Source organism: Diadema antillarum, unplaced genomic scaffold (genome assembly GCF_040938485.1).
Source record: "Diadema antillarum isolate AM-2024a unplaced genomic scaffold, OU_Dant_1.0 seq00001866_RagTag, whole genome shotgun sequence".
In the NCBI taxonomy this organism is placed as follows: Eukaryota; Metazoa; Echinodermata; class Echinoidea; order Diadematoida; family Diadematidae; genus Diadema; species Diadema antillarum.
This window is the reverse complement of record NW_027272536.1, coordinates 1-17,347: the sequence shown is the minus strand read 5'-3', so window position 1 is coordinate 17,347 and position 17,347 is coordinate 1. Positions and strand designations below refer to the sequence as shown.

The 17,347-nt window shown below is 39.2% G+C and overlaps 1 long non-coding RNA gene and 1 pseudogene across 1 annotated transcript; one reads left to right on the top strand and one right to left on the bottom strand.

Moving 5' to 3' along the window:
* Positions 1-6,025: 6,025 nt before the first annotated feature.
* Positions 6,026-7,946, bottom strand: LOC139712853 (uncharacterized). The gene is made up of 3 exons (XR_011709601.1): positions 7,665-7,946; positions 7,057-7,201; positions 6,026-6,299 (listed from the first exon to the last, which is right to left on the bottom strand). It is a non-coding gene; the product is annotated as an uncharacterized lncRNA (long non-coding RNA).
* A 3,744-nt stretch (positions 7,947-11,690) lies between these two features.
* On the top strand, positions 11,691-16,364 carry LOC139712854 (uncharacterized; annotated as a pseudogene).
* The last annotated feature ends 983 nt before the right edge of the window (positions 16,365-17,347 follow it).

Sequence of the window (17,347 nt, the reverse complement as noted above, 5' to 3'; positions counted from 1 at the left end):
ATGTACTTTTTAAGCATAATAGTAATCATTTTCTGTATATGTTCTTCAAACATACACAAATGCAATGTTCACTGCAACCACATTTTAGCTGCTACATTTCTGAAAGCTCATGAATATTCATAGTGAAGTTGAGTTATTAATGCAAATGTGGTTGTCATGGTAGTCAACAGGTGTCTCTATATGTTCTCCACAAATTAATGCACTAGTGTAATGCTTTCTGTGACCATATTTTGGCTGTTATATTTCTTAAAGCTCATGAATATTCATGATAAGGATGAGATATTATGCAAATGTGGTCGTCAACTGTGTTATGTCGAGATGTGCAAGTTGTAGGAGATGACTTAGTTAGTGGTCATATTGCTTCTACTTGAAGCTTGCATGGGGATATGCAAACAGCGATAAAATTATACTGCTTATGTAGCCAATAACATTTGCTTTCCCTCCTGTTACAAATCCTGTTTTACAATCGGAAGGTTTTGTTTTTGTTTGTTTTTCATTCCTACTCTCTGTCAGAAAATGTTTTCTTTGTATAGATATATTTTCATGTTACTTTCATTGGACCATTTAAAGTAGACAATTAAGAAGACTTTGTAAAGTGGTAGTATGTGTGCCCTTGCCGTTGAAATACCATCCCCCCCCCCCCCCTTTTCCAGTCTACTTGCAGAATGTCAAATAAAATGCCATGTGGTGCAATACCAAAATCATGCCTTGGAAAAAAGTTCTCTTAATACAATTGTGACTGTGTATGTATGTATGTATGTATGTGTGTGTATGTATGTAAATGTGTATGTGTGTATGTGTGTGTATGTATGTAAATGTGTATGTGTGTATGTTTGTATACATGTACCTGGTATGTGCTTTCTACTTTGTGAAGTATTTGTCTGTGTGTCTTTGTGTTTTTGTCATGATTATCTTAATTATTGAATATCATAGTGTAGTATGTGGCAGAGAAGATGCATGTAATGCACAAGGGGGGGGGGGGGGGGGGGGTGGGACCATTGTAACAGAGTACCCTATCCCCATGTCATCATAATTCAAATACTGTACAACCTAGGGAAGCTATTTGGCTGAAGATTTGTTTGTTTGTGTCAAATTTCTCACCGATACAAATATTAAACCATCAGATCAAACCACATTTCTAAGGGACACAGCTAGTTATACGCACCCTCATACGCACCCTCATACATACATCTCTCTTACTCTCTAAAAAAGAAAGAGTGAATTTTCACTCGATTTTCACTCCCCTTGGTAGTGACGTCAAGGATCACTAGAAGTGGAGTGAATTTCGAGTGAACAGAAATTTCACTCCAAAAGAGAGTGAAAAAAGACGGAAATGTTTTTGCTGGGATGTTCACTCCTTTCTCACTCTAAATTCACTCCTGAGGTATTTCACTCTTTTGTCAGTCGTTTTTCACTCCTTTCTCACTCTCAATTCACTCCTATTGTATTCACTCTTCTTTAACTCCGGAGGTTTTTCACTCCTTTTTCACTCTTTTTTTTCAATCCTTTTTCAATCTTTTTTCAATCCCAAACGGAATTACACTCTACATGAGCACACATCTCTATCACCATTGATCACAGCATTCAGTGCACTACTTATTCAACCCTGGAAGAAAAGTGACAATATAGTGATGAATTTGGGAATAATCTAGGTGGTCTGGAGCCATTTTTGGAATAATGAATACCAATCAAACTAATACAAACAAAAACAGCAAGCAACGTTCATAATACAGATATTTGTTAATATTAATGCATGTATTTAGAAGCCAATGATCCACCACTGGTAGCCCAGTGCATTGCCAACTTTGTGTTCCAGTTTTGAAAGTAATTCTTACCCGAGCTGGATCAATACATGAAACTGAATAAATATAAGCTAGTAATCCAAATGGCTGTTGTTTCATTCTTTCTTATCAATTTATTCTTTCTTTAAGTAGCATTGAGGGGGATATAAGAAGATAATGTACTAATGCTACGCATGTTATGTTTTTTTTTTTTTTTTTTTTTTTTTTTTTTTTTTTTTTTTAATGAGCTGAATCTCTATAATATATGTGTGATGTCCACTGGATCACCTGAAATTTAAGGAAAAAAGGAATATTCCTCTTGAAATATCTAAACTTCAACTGCAGAGCAGTACACCATTACAAACAGTCTTCATGTGCTGAGTATCTGGTTTTCCATGAATTATGTGGCCAATAATAATTATACATATTTTTATCATTTAAGAACAACTGTCACCATAATCATCACAAGGTCCCTGTAAATATGCTATTCTAGCTGTCATTCCCAAAGCTCTACAAATGGAGAGTTTGTTTGCAAAAACTGCTAAGTCCATATGTGCCAAATGGAGATATTTGCGATTAAAGGTCAAGAAAAATAAAGAGAATAATAAGAAAATGTTTGCTTCTTTTGATCATAACTTCAAAAATGTACCTTTATATGTAGTGACCAATATATAATTTAAAAGGTATTATTTTGTACTTTATGACAGAAACCGTACTTCAAAATCTTAAAAAATGGACATATCGGTTTTTGCGAACAAACTCTTCAAATATTAACATCACACATTTCCCTGAAAATATGCCAAATTCATGAAGTTTGTGCAAAAGTGAAAAAATTTACAAGTACCCTTCCTGAACATGTTTAATTTTTGACTACAAGTGAATATAATTATTGCATGTTCAATGATAAGCTACAAAAGACTTGCAAAGTATAGTCACCATTATCTATATTATAATACAAAAACAATTACACATGTAGTAGGGATTGTGATTGCTTCGAAAAATTGACAAAAATACAAAAATTTTCAATACTGCATGGTTAATCAAGTTTGGATCCTCTGTCATGTAACACAGTGATGCTCTACAAGTACATTGTATAAATACCTAAACATACTCGATCAGAGAAGCATGGTCTTGACTTTAAGTAGGCTTTAGGTGGGGTATTTATGTAGATGATAGAGCCAGAGGGGGGCCTCCCTGGAACCCCCCAGACCTCGGCCATCAACCGTGCGATCATTACAAAATCCACACACAAATTGCCTGTGACATAATCTATAAAACGGTAATGTTGATTTTCAACAACAACAAAAAAAAAGTACCTTGGCTAAATTATGCTAATTTGAGCATGAAATCAGACCATTTGCCATAAATAAAGTTCCAAAAAGGCACATTTTTTGTTTTTTGTGTAAATATTCTTTCTAGTGTCCATAGCAAATGAAAGAGAAAAAACTGTGCCATCAAAAAATTCTGAAGTATTTATTTTTTTTTCTATTTACTCATGTATTTCTTTGTTTCTTACTTTTTGTTTTTCATTGCCTTTTCAATGAAATTTGTCAGCAACACGTCCAGCATGAAAATATTCATGTTACTGATTACAATCAATAACCCCCCAAAATAATCATGCCTTCATGAAATTTGGCATGGAATGTCAAAGGGAAGGAGGGCTCGTAGCCCCCCCCCCCCCCCCCCCCCTCAACCGGGCCTACTATTTATGGAAACAGACTTGCAATCAATACAGTTGACACAACATGTATCATATCATTGATCTTCTTCACCTAAATAAGGCATCATTGTACAATATTGAACACTTGTAATCCTTCCGAGTTTTGCCAGATGTAGCAACAACTAATGCATGCAAACTGAATTTCTTATAGAGTGATTTCATGTGACGTCATGTTGGCCACCATAATGGTGGCTTCCATAGCAAAGGCGATCAATATTCATTTATGCATGCCTCTCTAACAAAGGTGTTCTTTTGCCTTAGGTTTCCCTGAAGTAAACATTGCTGCAGCTTTTGTATGCAGTCTTGATTTCTAGTCGGTTTAGGCAATTGACTTCACTAGGCTGCGTTCACATAGAAGTATACGGTATTCGCTATTCGCTATTCGGGCACCCAGTACACCATCACCCGCACCGTCAACTCGCCATCCCATGCAGTGAGGATTTCTTCCTCCTACATCCCAGCAAATCTTATTAACAATTTCTAAACTGCATCAGAATGTCAGTCTACATGCTTATTTTTGCTAAAGGGCAAATCCAGACCAAAATTGTCCTTATTTCATAAACGAGAGACGGTATACGCTGCAAGAAAATCGAACAAGCTCATTTCCCACTTTGCTATACTATTCTATGCTATTCGGTACATTCAAATAGTGCCCTCTTATGTGAACCGGTGTTAGGAAATCCTATTGTTCGATTCAAGCTATTCGCGTGCCTTGAAAACGAGCCCCAAATACCCAAATAGTATACTTCTATGTGAACGCAGCCTTATGGTGGGCAATTGTGACATCACTGCTAACACTCTATAAAATATGATTGTCAATTGCAGGTTATCTTAATAATTTGTTACGAGATCAAGGGAAGAATTATCCATAAGTTTGACTTGGCACATTAGTGAACTAATCTATTTAACTCCATCTACTCTAATGCCGTGGATTTATCAATGATGGGCTGCAGATGTTTCGTGGAAAAAGAAGTTGAACCAATTGAGCTTCTACCCACAAGTTTTTCAAAGTACAGTACATCAATTACATAAAGGTGAAAATGTACAAAATAACTCTGGGTCCCGTAACCCTAGGGATCAATGATTCCCATCAATTTTGTTTCATTTTTTAAAAAGATTTTTCCCCCTACTCCAAAGAAGATGGATGCAATAAATTTGAGCACATGCATATTGTACTGCATCAATGCTAATCAAAGGGGTGACAAACGTATGTGGTAACTTAATCACAACATGGAGACATGATCTTCATCCCAAGAGCATGGATGACCATTGGAAGATTCTACTATTTAGCTGCTATTTGTAGCATTCCCCCCCCCCCCCCAAAAAAAAAAAAAAAAAAAAAAATGAGGGAAAGAAAAAAAATTACATGCGAGTGTCTGTCAACAGTTTTCTCTCTTGAATATCAGACCATAAAAAGGTTTTATTAAAGCAAGTCAGAATTGCCTGGAGAGAAGGGGGTGCTTAATCATGAGCGCAGCAAGATTCGTATCATGCGGAATGCCAAGCTGTGTGTGGCCAAACATTCTTTGATATGCTTGGAACACCTCACAGATGAATGTATTGATTAACATGTGGCCATGAAGAGGATATTTTTTTTACTATATAAGTCAAAACTATTTTCAGTTACTAGTATATACAACAATACACAATTTAAAACATTAACAATCACACATTCTATGCAACAAACTCTTTTCGTCGGCAAGCCCAGTTCTACTTTTAATGTTGAAGTGCTGCAGTACATCCTGGTAACAGCTTCATGCTAAACTACCGCTGAGCCTGATGAGGCTGACTCTTCAACAAGAATGTAAGTTCCAACGTCAGAGGAGCATATGCTGTATCTCAAAAGAGGAAAAGGCAAGGGTATTTAGACCTACACACCGATGGTAGCTGTCTCTTCTCACTGGGCTTCTAATCTAACGTTGGAATGGTGCTCGGTCAATGGGCTTGGTGAGAGCTGCAACTACTCTCTCTCTCTCTCTCTCTCTCTCTGCCTGAGGTGATGTGTGGTGTCATAGCTCCTCAAGGTCTTCAAATGATACTCAATGAATCCATGATCCTTGCCATACAGGTATACTCCTGAAATATAAAAATGCATTGTAAGTCAAAGCTTTTTCTTGAGTCTCAACAAATTTGACTTTGGCACAGAGTTGACTATAACTGATGAAGATCTGATAGCAGTAGAAATACATGTAGTGGCATTCTTATGGAAGAAAACGAGAATAGGTTTATTATAAATGAACGGCGCAACTGGCATGTGGAACTTAAGTTACATTACGTTACGTTGAAGTTAACGTTCATCGAACCCAAGTCATGGAATCAGGCCAATCTGCACACAACTTTATTAGACATCTATGAGAAGGTACATCACAATCCCCACATTGCCTGTATATTTGCACAATGAGTTTATTAAGAAATAGATGCAATTTCCCTGTAAAGGCCATTTTTTTTTTTTTTTTTTTTTTTGGGGGGGGGGGGGAGGTCATGCCCATAATCTGAAAAACTTTGGGTCCTTGCCCCCTAACTAAACAAGGATGATCAACTCCTCGTTTGGTTGCTTAATTCTGTCCACTAGCTCTTGAGAAAAGTTGAAAATGTTGAAGTTTTTGCAAGCTAGATGAATAAGATACCATGTATGTCACTTAATCTTTCTGCTAAAGAGGGCTAAAAAAAGTTGTAGATCACATAAACTTACGAGTATAAACTTACATGTCCTTTTGCATCTTGTGTGGTGTCTCACAAAGTGGGGTACTGCATCGCAACTGCCTTGGCCACAACATCCTTTGCTCACTACTTGGTATCTGAATTTAAAAAGAAAGCAAGAAAAATGTTAATCATATTCTACGACGCAAAAATCAAAAATTTGGCCCTCATTTTAATCTTTCAAGGGGCTGAACTATTTTTATGTTTTTTTGTTCTTGGCATTAATTTCTATTGCTATTGTACATTTATTTATTGCTACTTGAGCCAGATATCAGTTAATACATATGAACATTTCATGCAGATAGGTTAAGTGTGAATGTGCACAGTTAGTAGAAAAATTTATACAAGATGTGATTATCCATTGAACTTCATGGCACATCAACTCCCACTTTTTTTATTAATCATTGTGATGATTAAATCATAAGTATTGGGACTATTATCAAATCAATATACATGTGGCCCGATGGGGCTACCACGAAAATAAGTCAGCGTGGAGTCTTGTACGTACACTCTGTTTACATGTTTTATACAAGTATACCAGTCTTTATTTTTAAATCTATAACCATCACTTCATTAACAATGTTACACTTACCGGTCCATTCTACTTTCTTTCCTTTTTTTTTTTTTTTTTGGGGGGGGGGGGCAAATTTTAGTCTGCTTTTCTCTATACTTGAGAAGACCAAAAAAAAAAAACAAACAAAACCAAATGAACAGGCAAATTACATGGTTATATATTGGATGGAAATGTACATTGTAGTACAAGACATGACAATGGGAAACTGGTATTCCAGACCAATTTTCAAATTATAATAATAATATATGAATAATAATAATATTCTACATAATTGAACTTACGCTGTACAGTTTTCTGCTTCCATTTTCAACAACAAATATGCTGCAATGATCTTGATGTGCAGATGTCTCCTCAGAACAGTCAGAACTCCTTCCCTCAGCTTTTGAAGTATCTCTTCCCCCTTGAAGTGATGTGTGTGTTGAATTCCTGGGCAAATAAGTAAAATTTAATGGTTTTATGAATACCAGGTAATACAAATGGCATGAGGATAGTAGGTTCCTCCAGTTTACATTATAAACTTGAAGAGCAAAATCATTTAACATACATATTTGACATAAGCAACAGCTCTACTTTCAAATACACAACTCAAGACTGACCATAACATGGTTTTCACTTCTGTCGATACGGCAAGTACACGGTACACATTTTTCTTTAATACAAGTACTAACCTGCAAGACATTCATTGTCAGAGGGAAGGACAGCTCCAAAACTGCTCCATGAAGTATCTTGAAAATCATTTCTTCAAACAAAATAAAACCAACCAAGCATTCAGTCTCTTAATGTAGCCTCTTACGTAATTACTAAGACTCTAGAATGTAAAATAAATATAAATCAATTTCAAACTAGTCTCCCTTCATAAATCATTGTGGAAAACAACAGAATAGCTTACAGCAGGGTTAATGCAATGGAAGTCCATATCTCAGAGGCTCCTTCGCTGATGTTGGCCCGGTGTTTCCAGCATTCGTCAACCCTGAATTCAATGGCTAGTCGTTGTATGACCACATCTGGTACTTTGCAATCTGGTGATCTGCACCCTCTTCGTGTGACAGAGACTGTACAGCTATCAATATCTGTCTTTGTTCTCCAAATGATGACCCCTACACCGAGTTCCTTTAAATCACCATCACTCCCGAAGAGCTGTCATGTCTACGTCCTTATCTGGAGGAAAGTATGAAAACACAAGGTTCAGAAATGGATGTAGAACTCATTTCCACAAGACCATGCAGTTGTTTTGTCCACACAAATACTAAGTGAGCACCAATACAAAAGCTAGTAGGCCTATTACTTTTTTTAGCTACATCAGCATATAATGTTAGAATTAAAGACCCAAAGATGATCTCTGCCAAATTTCAATACCTACATTGTAAGGTCACCTGTAACTTTCATAAAAAACAATGTTGAAAATAGTACCAGTCATCGTCTGCTACAAGGGGATCGATCTCCATGATGTGTGAGCACGCTGATCTTCAGATAGAAGTGCGATGTCACAGTCCACGCATCATACTTCTTACCGTACCTAGTATCATGACACATGACGTGGGAGCTAGTGTACGTGGTATTCTTCCAGCTGTTTGGATGCTCAAATGTAGCGGCAAATAAAAGTCCTTTTTACTACATACAGTGTATATAATGAACAATAATCATAAAAATCACCAAATTTCACCATTCTTTATTACCGTACTGATCGAGATCACCATCTCGTCTGGCAACACAGACCAGTGTCAGTGATTCGGCTGTCAACTCAACAATAGCAATGTAGAGTACGTGTCTGGCGCTAGGCGCTTCTAATGACGTAATGTATTGCTTTAATTAGCACAGCTCAGTAACAGTTAGGACCCTATAGTATAAGTTCGATCTCTACACTCGACCACAGTAATCTCTGTGTGATGATATGCTTACGAATGTCAATTCAATGACCAACGACCAACGTTTCATTCATCACTCTTTTTTTTTTTTTTTTTTTTTTTTGAATAGTTCAAGCCCTAGATCCCAACGTGTACAATTAAAGTGTTGTCTAAAGACTCAACGTATTATTAGATCCCAACACCTAGCGTGTACCATCAGCTGAGTTTCGGCCTCGGATTCTAGCTGTTCGTAAGGTGTTCTAAATATTAGCTAACTGTGTACAAACCATTGTACCGTACATTAATTGTTCGAAGGAGCGCCAGTACGGGCCCGGGGTTATTCGTATAGAACCCTAAAGGTAACTTACATAAATGGTCGTTTACGGAGAGGTATAATTAGATCGATCTATGGTTTGCTTACCTTCAAAAATGTGAATAATATCTCCGCCCCACTCAATTTGAAGACAGAAATTTTCTCCCGTCCATCACGACATCCAGGCTCAGATTCTCACGATTGCACTTACAGTGTACACGCACGTAAATCTGTGATCCTATGCATAATACACGCACAGCTAGCGTACAGCACGCAATTGCACACAGGGTCACAGTCCACGCACAGGCGACGCGTCGCTCTTCAGGCAAACCTGCCCGCGCCCAAGCCAGGGGAAATTGCGGCTGGTGATTGGCTTAGAGTAAACACATGACAGGGTAATTCTCAATTTCTATTGGCCTAGCCAAATGCGTTTAACTATGTATTCACTCAGAATTCACTCGGCTTAATTTTCACTCGGAATTCACTCGGCGAATGGGTTTCACACAAATTTCACTCGTTACAAGAGTGAAATTCACTCGACAACGAGTGAAAGTCACTCTTAATTGAGTGAAATTTTATTCACTCCTTCCGAGGAGTGAATTATTCACTCGAAATTTTTTAGAGAGTAAGCACAAAATATATTATACAAGATAATTATGATTAAAAAATAATTTCTTTTGTGTACTATGTACTTTGCTCAATACCATGCAGAAAAAAAAAATTACCCCCCTAATCTTGGCCAAATAATGTCTTACATATTGTATCATGTGTCAGATTTATCATTTCTTGTTTGTGTTCAAAATTCCCCCCTCCCCCCCCCCCTCGGGGAAAAACAAATATATATATGTATATATATAACGAAGAATAAACCGGTAATGCAATATTTCGCCAATATAGAGTTTATTGAGCAACTCAAATTTTCGGTGGCTTCCATCCACCTTCTTCAGGAGTCTCGACGCAAAATGTCAATGTCAAAACAAAACATAAATTGAACATTAAGAGCGCGCACTCATATACACAGAATTGGTTGCTATGGGAGTGCGTACCCTTTACAATGATGCTGCCATGTAGACGCAATGTAGTCAAGGCACCCCACGCATAAGGAGGAGGACATTGACAAGCTTATTACGTAACAATGGTGTTCAATTACTTTGTATTGACACAAGTTATGATATCGACATACTATGTACTCATCAACGTACCATAGGTTACAAAAATAAGTTAAAGAGCGCTCCAGCAATTAAATTGTTTCATGTTGTGATATCGACACATGTAATCATAAGTTCCAAAAATAGGTTGAATAGCGCTCAAACAATTAAATGACTCAGAATACAATAATCATCGGTAGGAAGAAGTCGATATAATAATTCCTGTACAATAATCATCGGTAGGAAGAAGTCGATATAATAATTCCTGTTCAGAAACAGTTCAGTGTCTCACTGAAATCTAAACAGATTTGAACATACAAGTGTGAAATTGATTGTATCATACAAATGAGTATTAGGATGACAGTGTGAATCCATCTATAGAAAATAATACAAAGTAAGAGTAAATTGATTATTAAGATGTATATATATATATATATATATATATATATATATATATAAACACAAATATCTCTCATCAAAATAAACTTTCAGAGTGGGTTATATGACACATTATCATAACTATTATTCAGAATGAGAAAAGGTCCCTATATTGGACTCTTTATTTCTTTCGTGGGCACTAATATCATTAAGTAAGTTAAAGGACAAGTTCACCTTCATAGACATGTGGATTGAATGAATACAGCAATATTAATAGAACACATCAGCAAGAGTTTGAGGAAAACTGGACAATCCATTTAAAAGTTATGAATTTTTGAAGTTTCTGCTCAGTCACTGCTGGATTAGAAGACCACTACAGCTTGTGATGTCATGTATGTGTACAACGATATGAAATTCAACGTATTTTCACTTTTCTCGCATAATAAAAGAAAACTTGACTTCCCTCTTACAGAAGGCAAGGGGAAATAATTACCCTTGTTAACATGCGTCAGTGACGAGTTGATGAGGAAATGTGCATTTTTTTCGAAAAGTAAAATTTTGTGAAATTCTCTTTATATTTTCCTTTATACAGCGTTGTTCGCATGTGACATCATACTCTGTAGTAGTCTCCTCTTCCAGCAGTGACTGTGCAGATACTTTAAAAATTCATAACTTTTGAACGGATTGTCCCATTTTCCCCAAACTTTCACTGATGTGTTCTACTAATATTGCTGCATTCACTCAATCCACATGTATATGAAGGTGGACTTGTCCTTTAAGGATGGTATATTGGTTGAGATGAGGATTCATAGCTTTTCATTTTTTGTAAGATACTTAAAAACCACTTTATGAAATGTTGAAGAACATACAATTCTGTGAGGAATTCACATTTTATTTGATGCATGAGAATTGGTTTTGAAACAACTGAGATATTCAAAGACAAAGTAAAACAAAGCCATCCTAATAAAACTATTAAAAGGTGGGTCCCACCTTTTATTAGGATCATTTCTTTTTGGGTATCTCAGCCATTTCAAAACCAAATTTCATCAAATAAACTCTGAATATTCTGAGCCATTACAGTGATATATTATCTACGTCTAATCTGTACCTTGGTTTTCCGTTCCCGATCCCAGAAATAGACATTCATTTTCCTCTACTGTACAAGATGAAAGGATGAGCGTAATCGCGATATTATCGATTGCCAAGATTTTCGGTATTGTCACTTCATCAAAATGGCGACGCCCATGGACTCACAAGACGGCGCGAGTCGTCCTCAATTATCAACCCTTTTCGATGATGCAAGAGTTATTCAGACGCAGTTAGAGAATTCCTCAGAACCGTCAAATAGCAGTGCATTTCAGGTGAGGAGATTAATGATTTTGTTGCTATTAGGAAAGACTACATTCCACAACAATGGAGTTTGGTAGAGTGTAATGTAGTCCCACATGCTGCTATTGATGTGGGGATTTCTGAATCGCACTACGTAGTAGACTGGGTCTAAATTCTAGTAAGTAAGGGGATTAGATCCACAGATATAAATAGGTAGATTGATCAAGCCCATTCACAACCCATGCGTAGCTTTATAGCCAGTTGCGCGCACATTACATGCCGCCATTTTGTTAGTCTTCTGTTATGTCACGGCTTGCGATGAACAGGGGGAGGTAAAAAAGAAGTAAAAAAAAGTCAGCCTAGGCCTGCGCTCTATGCTGTGACTCTGCAAACCCTGTTCTGTGCACGCAAGCCGTGACGTAACAAAAGACTAACCAAAATGGCGGAGATCGCGTGCGCTGGCTATGTTTTCTGACCCCACTTGATCATTCTACCTATATAGTTCTGTGATTAGATCTCGCGCAGGGACTTAAAATGGTCGCGCATAGCGAATCTGCGTATAGCTATAATAGCAATATTACGCGTGGTAGTAAGCGCAAAATTTGCCGATACGCCCATGGAGTAAACATACCTGACAGCCGCTAAACATGAGAAGGAAACAGGTAAGAAATTTTGAATTCGAACAAATTTTTCACTAAATTTCCAATTTTTTACCTTGTAATTTACTTGCCTCTTACTCTGAGTCTTAGCTTAAAATCTGTAATGTTAAGGATGTTTTAGCCTAGACGTGTCGTCTCGCGTGTCTCGTTCGTAGCCGATAGAATTCGTAATTTGTTCGATCGATCATTTAAATTTATAATATTCTACGAAAGCCGAAGCACGTTACAGCCGCAGAGGGGCAGACACTTTCACACATGAAACTACATACTAACATAGGGCAGCTGCGCGACCTTTACATACAGTACCCCCGAGAAATTGAACGCATAAAATTAAGTCCGACATACAAATGGCGACAGCGCACTACTCCGTCATCGTATTATCAGGAGATTCTGGGAGGTGATTTTTCTGCATTTTCGTGATATTTATGGAGAATTTCAGGTACAATTGTGGAATAATTTCTATAATACGAGTATCACAAACTTTCGTGCGCGATATCTAGACCCCTAAATCAACCATATATAGTACATGTAGCGCGATCCGCGATAAATCTAGAGTAGCTTAGGTAGCGCCTGTGAATTTAATGACAATGTCTTTACCATCCAGCCACATGCATCTGGTTGAACTTGTAGCCATGCCCATGACCTGAGTCGCTGGATACAGCCACACACGTATAGAATTCTAGACCATCTACGCATAATAATTCAACCACAATGAACATTGCGCTGCAAAGTAATTTGTAATAGGCCCAGGGATGCCAAGTTCAATAAATTTTTATGAGTGAGATTTTCATGACTCAGCATCTCGGCGAGTGAATGTGCGCCCAAGCGAGGGTGTGGGAGGGGTTTCTTTCCCTCCACCCCCCCCCCATGGCCTCCCATGGTAGGGAGCTTTTTCAATTTTTAGCTCTTAATGGTGCTATCAGGTGCTCACTTAAGTGACTAGTTTTTACTTATTTTGAAAGACAAAAGGAAAATGTACCTTCAGTTGTAACTATCACTAAAGTTTTTAATCCTTTGAGCTATGCTCCTTATTATGGGCCCAAATTGCAGATTTTGCCCGATGCGTAAGAAAAATGAGTGCCATGCGTGAGATCGTGAGACGACCCCTAAATGCTTGAGTCTCACTCAGAATGCGTGAGACTTGGTAGCTCTGTAGGCCCCCTATAAATTTTTAATGACAATGTGTTTTGGATGTGATTTTCAACTGTAGGCCTGTATTCGTTTCATATGTGTTTGCAATTTTCCGATCCTGAGTGATACGACTGCACTCTTTGAATGGTGTTACGTATGTAATTTTTATGTAAGTTTTACACTCACAATGCGTTAGTCTGCTGATAGAGCATAGGGTCTAGATAGCGTTTATCATATGATAATCATAAGTACACCAAGCCATGAAATGAGATCAATTATGTGTAGATTGATACGTAATATAGACATAAATAGTAATTAAATCAGCTGAATTTTCTGTTTTCTTGAAAAAATCTCGCATTTTAATAACTTTTCGCGTTCACGATTTTCCCATTGTAGTGGCGGCTTCGATTTGCTCATCTTCTTAAGTAGAGAGCTCGCTTGCCCTGAGCCAGCGCGCGGCGTCAGCATACGTGGGATGGCAGTCATAAATCACACAACATCCATAGTGACTCCCAACGGCAGCAACCACAAAACTCTTCGCGGGCCCCGATCGGCAGCTGATTTCACTGAAACCAGGCATTACAAGGTCCACTGTTGTTAACACATGCGCCTACTATGTGAGGTCAACAAATCTTTCTTTCAAAAATTCAGAAAACATTTCAATTTTGAAAAAAGTGTAGTTTCGATACTGCCATGTTTTGCGCAATGTGGATTAAGTATAAAATACACCAAAGGTCACAGCAAATAAGTGCGAAATTTCGACTTAGCGTGCTGAAGAGATCGTCCTCCTCGGGCTACTAGCGGTAGGTAGCAGACACAAACCCACTTGCAGGAAGGCAAAAGTAGTTCAGGTTTATGATTCGAATACATTGTTTGCCATACGGCCGTATTACTTTTGAAAAGAATGATATAAATGCACCCCTGCCATAAAGCCCGCCGCACACTACACGATTTTGCCCCGATTCACCGGTCTTAAGACCTTAAGACTATAAGTGTGACGTCACAGTCTTGCCATTTTTTAGTCTTACGACTGGGTCTTAGCGCCAGTCGTAGAGATTTGACATGTTGAATTTCTACGACTGGTCTTAGGCTTTCAGCCATTCACAATGCAGTAAAATGCAAGCGCACACAGTGCGCACTGCGCACGCTTTACATTCGGGTCGTATAGTGTGCGGTGTGCGGTCATACGACTGGTCTTAAGACCCAGCTTGGCTGAAGACTTTAAGACCAGTCGGATTGTGTAGTGTGCGGTGGCGTTAACTGATACAGCTAGCGATCGTCGCGAGTGGGCTCAGAAGTTGAGCACTGCGTGCGTAGAAAACGATGTACGTGTGCGAGAGCGCCATCTAGTGCTGACTGACGAACGCTAGTCTAGAATAAAACAACCAGATTGAATGAATATGAACCATTTGTCGGCTAATATTTGTTTTAAAGAGAGATGGTTTAGTCATAATTGTTATTTGCAATTCATATCCTATGTAGATATTTTTTGGGTTTTTTTATCATTAAGAATATATTACAAATTTGTTTAGATAAGGATGGCAGACCAACGCCATTTAAAGACTATCTTCCGGGGGCGAAATGGATGCGCCTATTCTTGAGGAGACCCCCTGAGATTTTGCAACGGTTGCCGCAGGCGATGGGGGTTCAACCTGGCCGTCATCACAGCAGACAACCTGGATGCATGGTTTTCCCAGCTGGAGATGTTCATGCGGTGACATAACGCTTTGTTTATTCTCTCACAGCCATCCGGTATTTTCAACTGAAGAGTTGGCTTTCCTGCTTGGCGGGAAAACTGACAGAGTGCTAATACAGAGGGGTGGTAAGGCGGTCTCCAGATACTCCCAATGGGGACAATACCCAAATAACACTCCTCTGTGCCATTTCGGTGGATGGAAAGTTTCCCACGCTCGTGTTCGCTGGAAAGAGGTTCCGAGTGAATCCACTGGAAGGAGGACTGGCTGAAGCATTTATGGGCAGGTGTGAGAATGGGTGGATGGATGGTGAAGTCCTCCATGACTTCATCTTATATAGCTTCATCCCGTTCTTGGACCAGAACGGTGTGCACAGGCTGGTCATCCTTCTGGTAGATGCCAGGCCATACGAGTCATCTGAGTCTCGAAGTCGCGGAACTCTGCAACGAAGAAAACATCATCCTGTACTGCCTCCCAGCCCACTCCAGCCACTTCCTCCAGCCGTGCGATTTAAGCGTGTTTGGGCCCCTGAAGGCAGCATGGGGAAAAAATCTGCTCAAAAATCCGGGCGAGGTGGTCAGGAAGTTGATCTTTGCTCGGGCTCTTTGATCAGCCTGGGAGGAAGTGTCCTGCAAGCCTCAGCTTGCGAGGAGTGGATTCAGGGCAGCGGGGATATTCCCCTTCATCCACCTCCTGCCGAAGCCTGTCCACCTCCCGCCAAGGCCTGTCCACCTCCCGCTCAGGCCCACCCATCTCCAGCCGAAGCCTGCCCTCCGTGAAGGCCCACCCACCTCTCTCCATTGAGGCCCACCCACCTCTTGAGGCTCGCCAGGGCCCACCACATGAGCAGTACATCAGCCCTGCCCTCAAGGAACAACTGGTCCTCCCTAAAGCCCAAAGGAGGGCATCAAGCAGGAGGGCAGCTACTGATGACAAGCCAAAATGCATCAATAGTACTGTCTTCATCGAGAGGAAGAGGGAAAAGCAGAAGCAAAAGGATGAAGAAGGGGACAAGAAGAGGAAGAGAAAGCTAGAGAGGGAGAAGAAGGCAGCAGAGAAAAACAATCAGAAGAAATCAAAGATAGACGTGAATGTGTGGGGGGCATCCCACGAGACCGACACCCACGAGTCATACGGTCCACAAGACCGACATCAATAATAGGTCCATGAGTCATACAGCCCACGAGTTATACGGCTCAGGAGTCATACAGCCCATGAGTTCGACACTACGCACAAAAGGCTCGTGAGACCGACACTAAGCAAACATAGCCCACGAGACCGACACTAAGCAATAAAGGCTCATGAGACCGACACTAAGCAAAGAAAGCCCACGAGACCGACAGTAGGCAAAAAAGGCCCATGAGACCGACACTAAGCTAAAAAGGCTCATGAGACCAACACTAAGCAAAGAAAGCTCACGAGACCGACAGTAGGCAAAGAAGGCCCACGAGACCGACAGGATAAACAGCGCCATCTACATGTCAATCACCTGTACAGGGTGTTCCATGAACGGAAAAATAACATACTGGCGGTTGTAATTTGTGAATTTTAATGAACGACATCAAACATGTATTTCTACATACTTCTGGTGGGGGGGGGGGGGGGGCAAGTGTGGGAGCGACATTGTTATCAAGTAGAAAAATAGAATTGTATTCTTCATGCCCCCCCCCAAAAAAAAAGACCCCCCCAAAAAACCCACAAATGAATTAAAAAGAGGGCAAGAACGATGTACGGATATATTTTAAAGCTTTGATAATGCCATCGTGCTATTTTAATAGGCTTTCCCAGTTTTTAGGTAGAAGATGGAGAGGATATAATTTTTACCTCTTCTCTTTCCCGATTCACTAGTTACTTATTCTATTTTAGATTTTCTACCCTCCTGCATGGAAGTTTTGCAGTAAGATCTATTTGTAATTTTCTCTGTAACTGTAATGTAATGCTACTGATTAAAACGTTTTATATCGCAGGGATTCACCTCAATTTGTGGCTTGTGTTATTCTCCTCCAAACAGTACATTTTTCGTAAAATACAATAGCTGTTTTCATGGATGCATCTAATTTTTTCCGAATCCCTTAC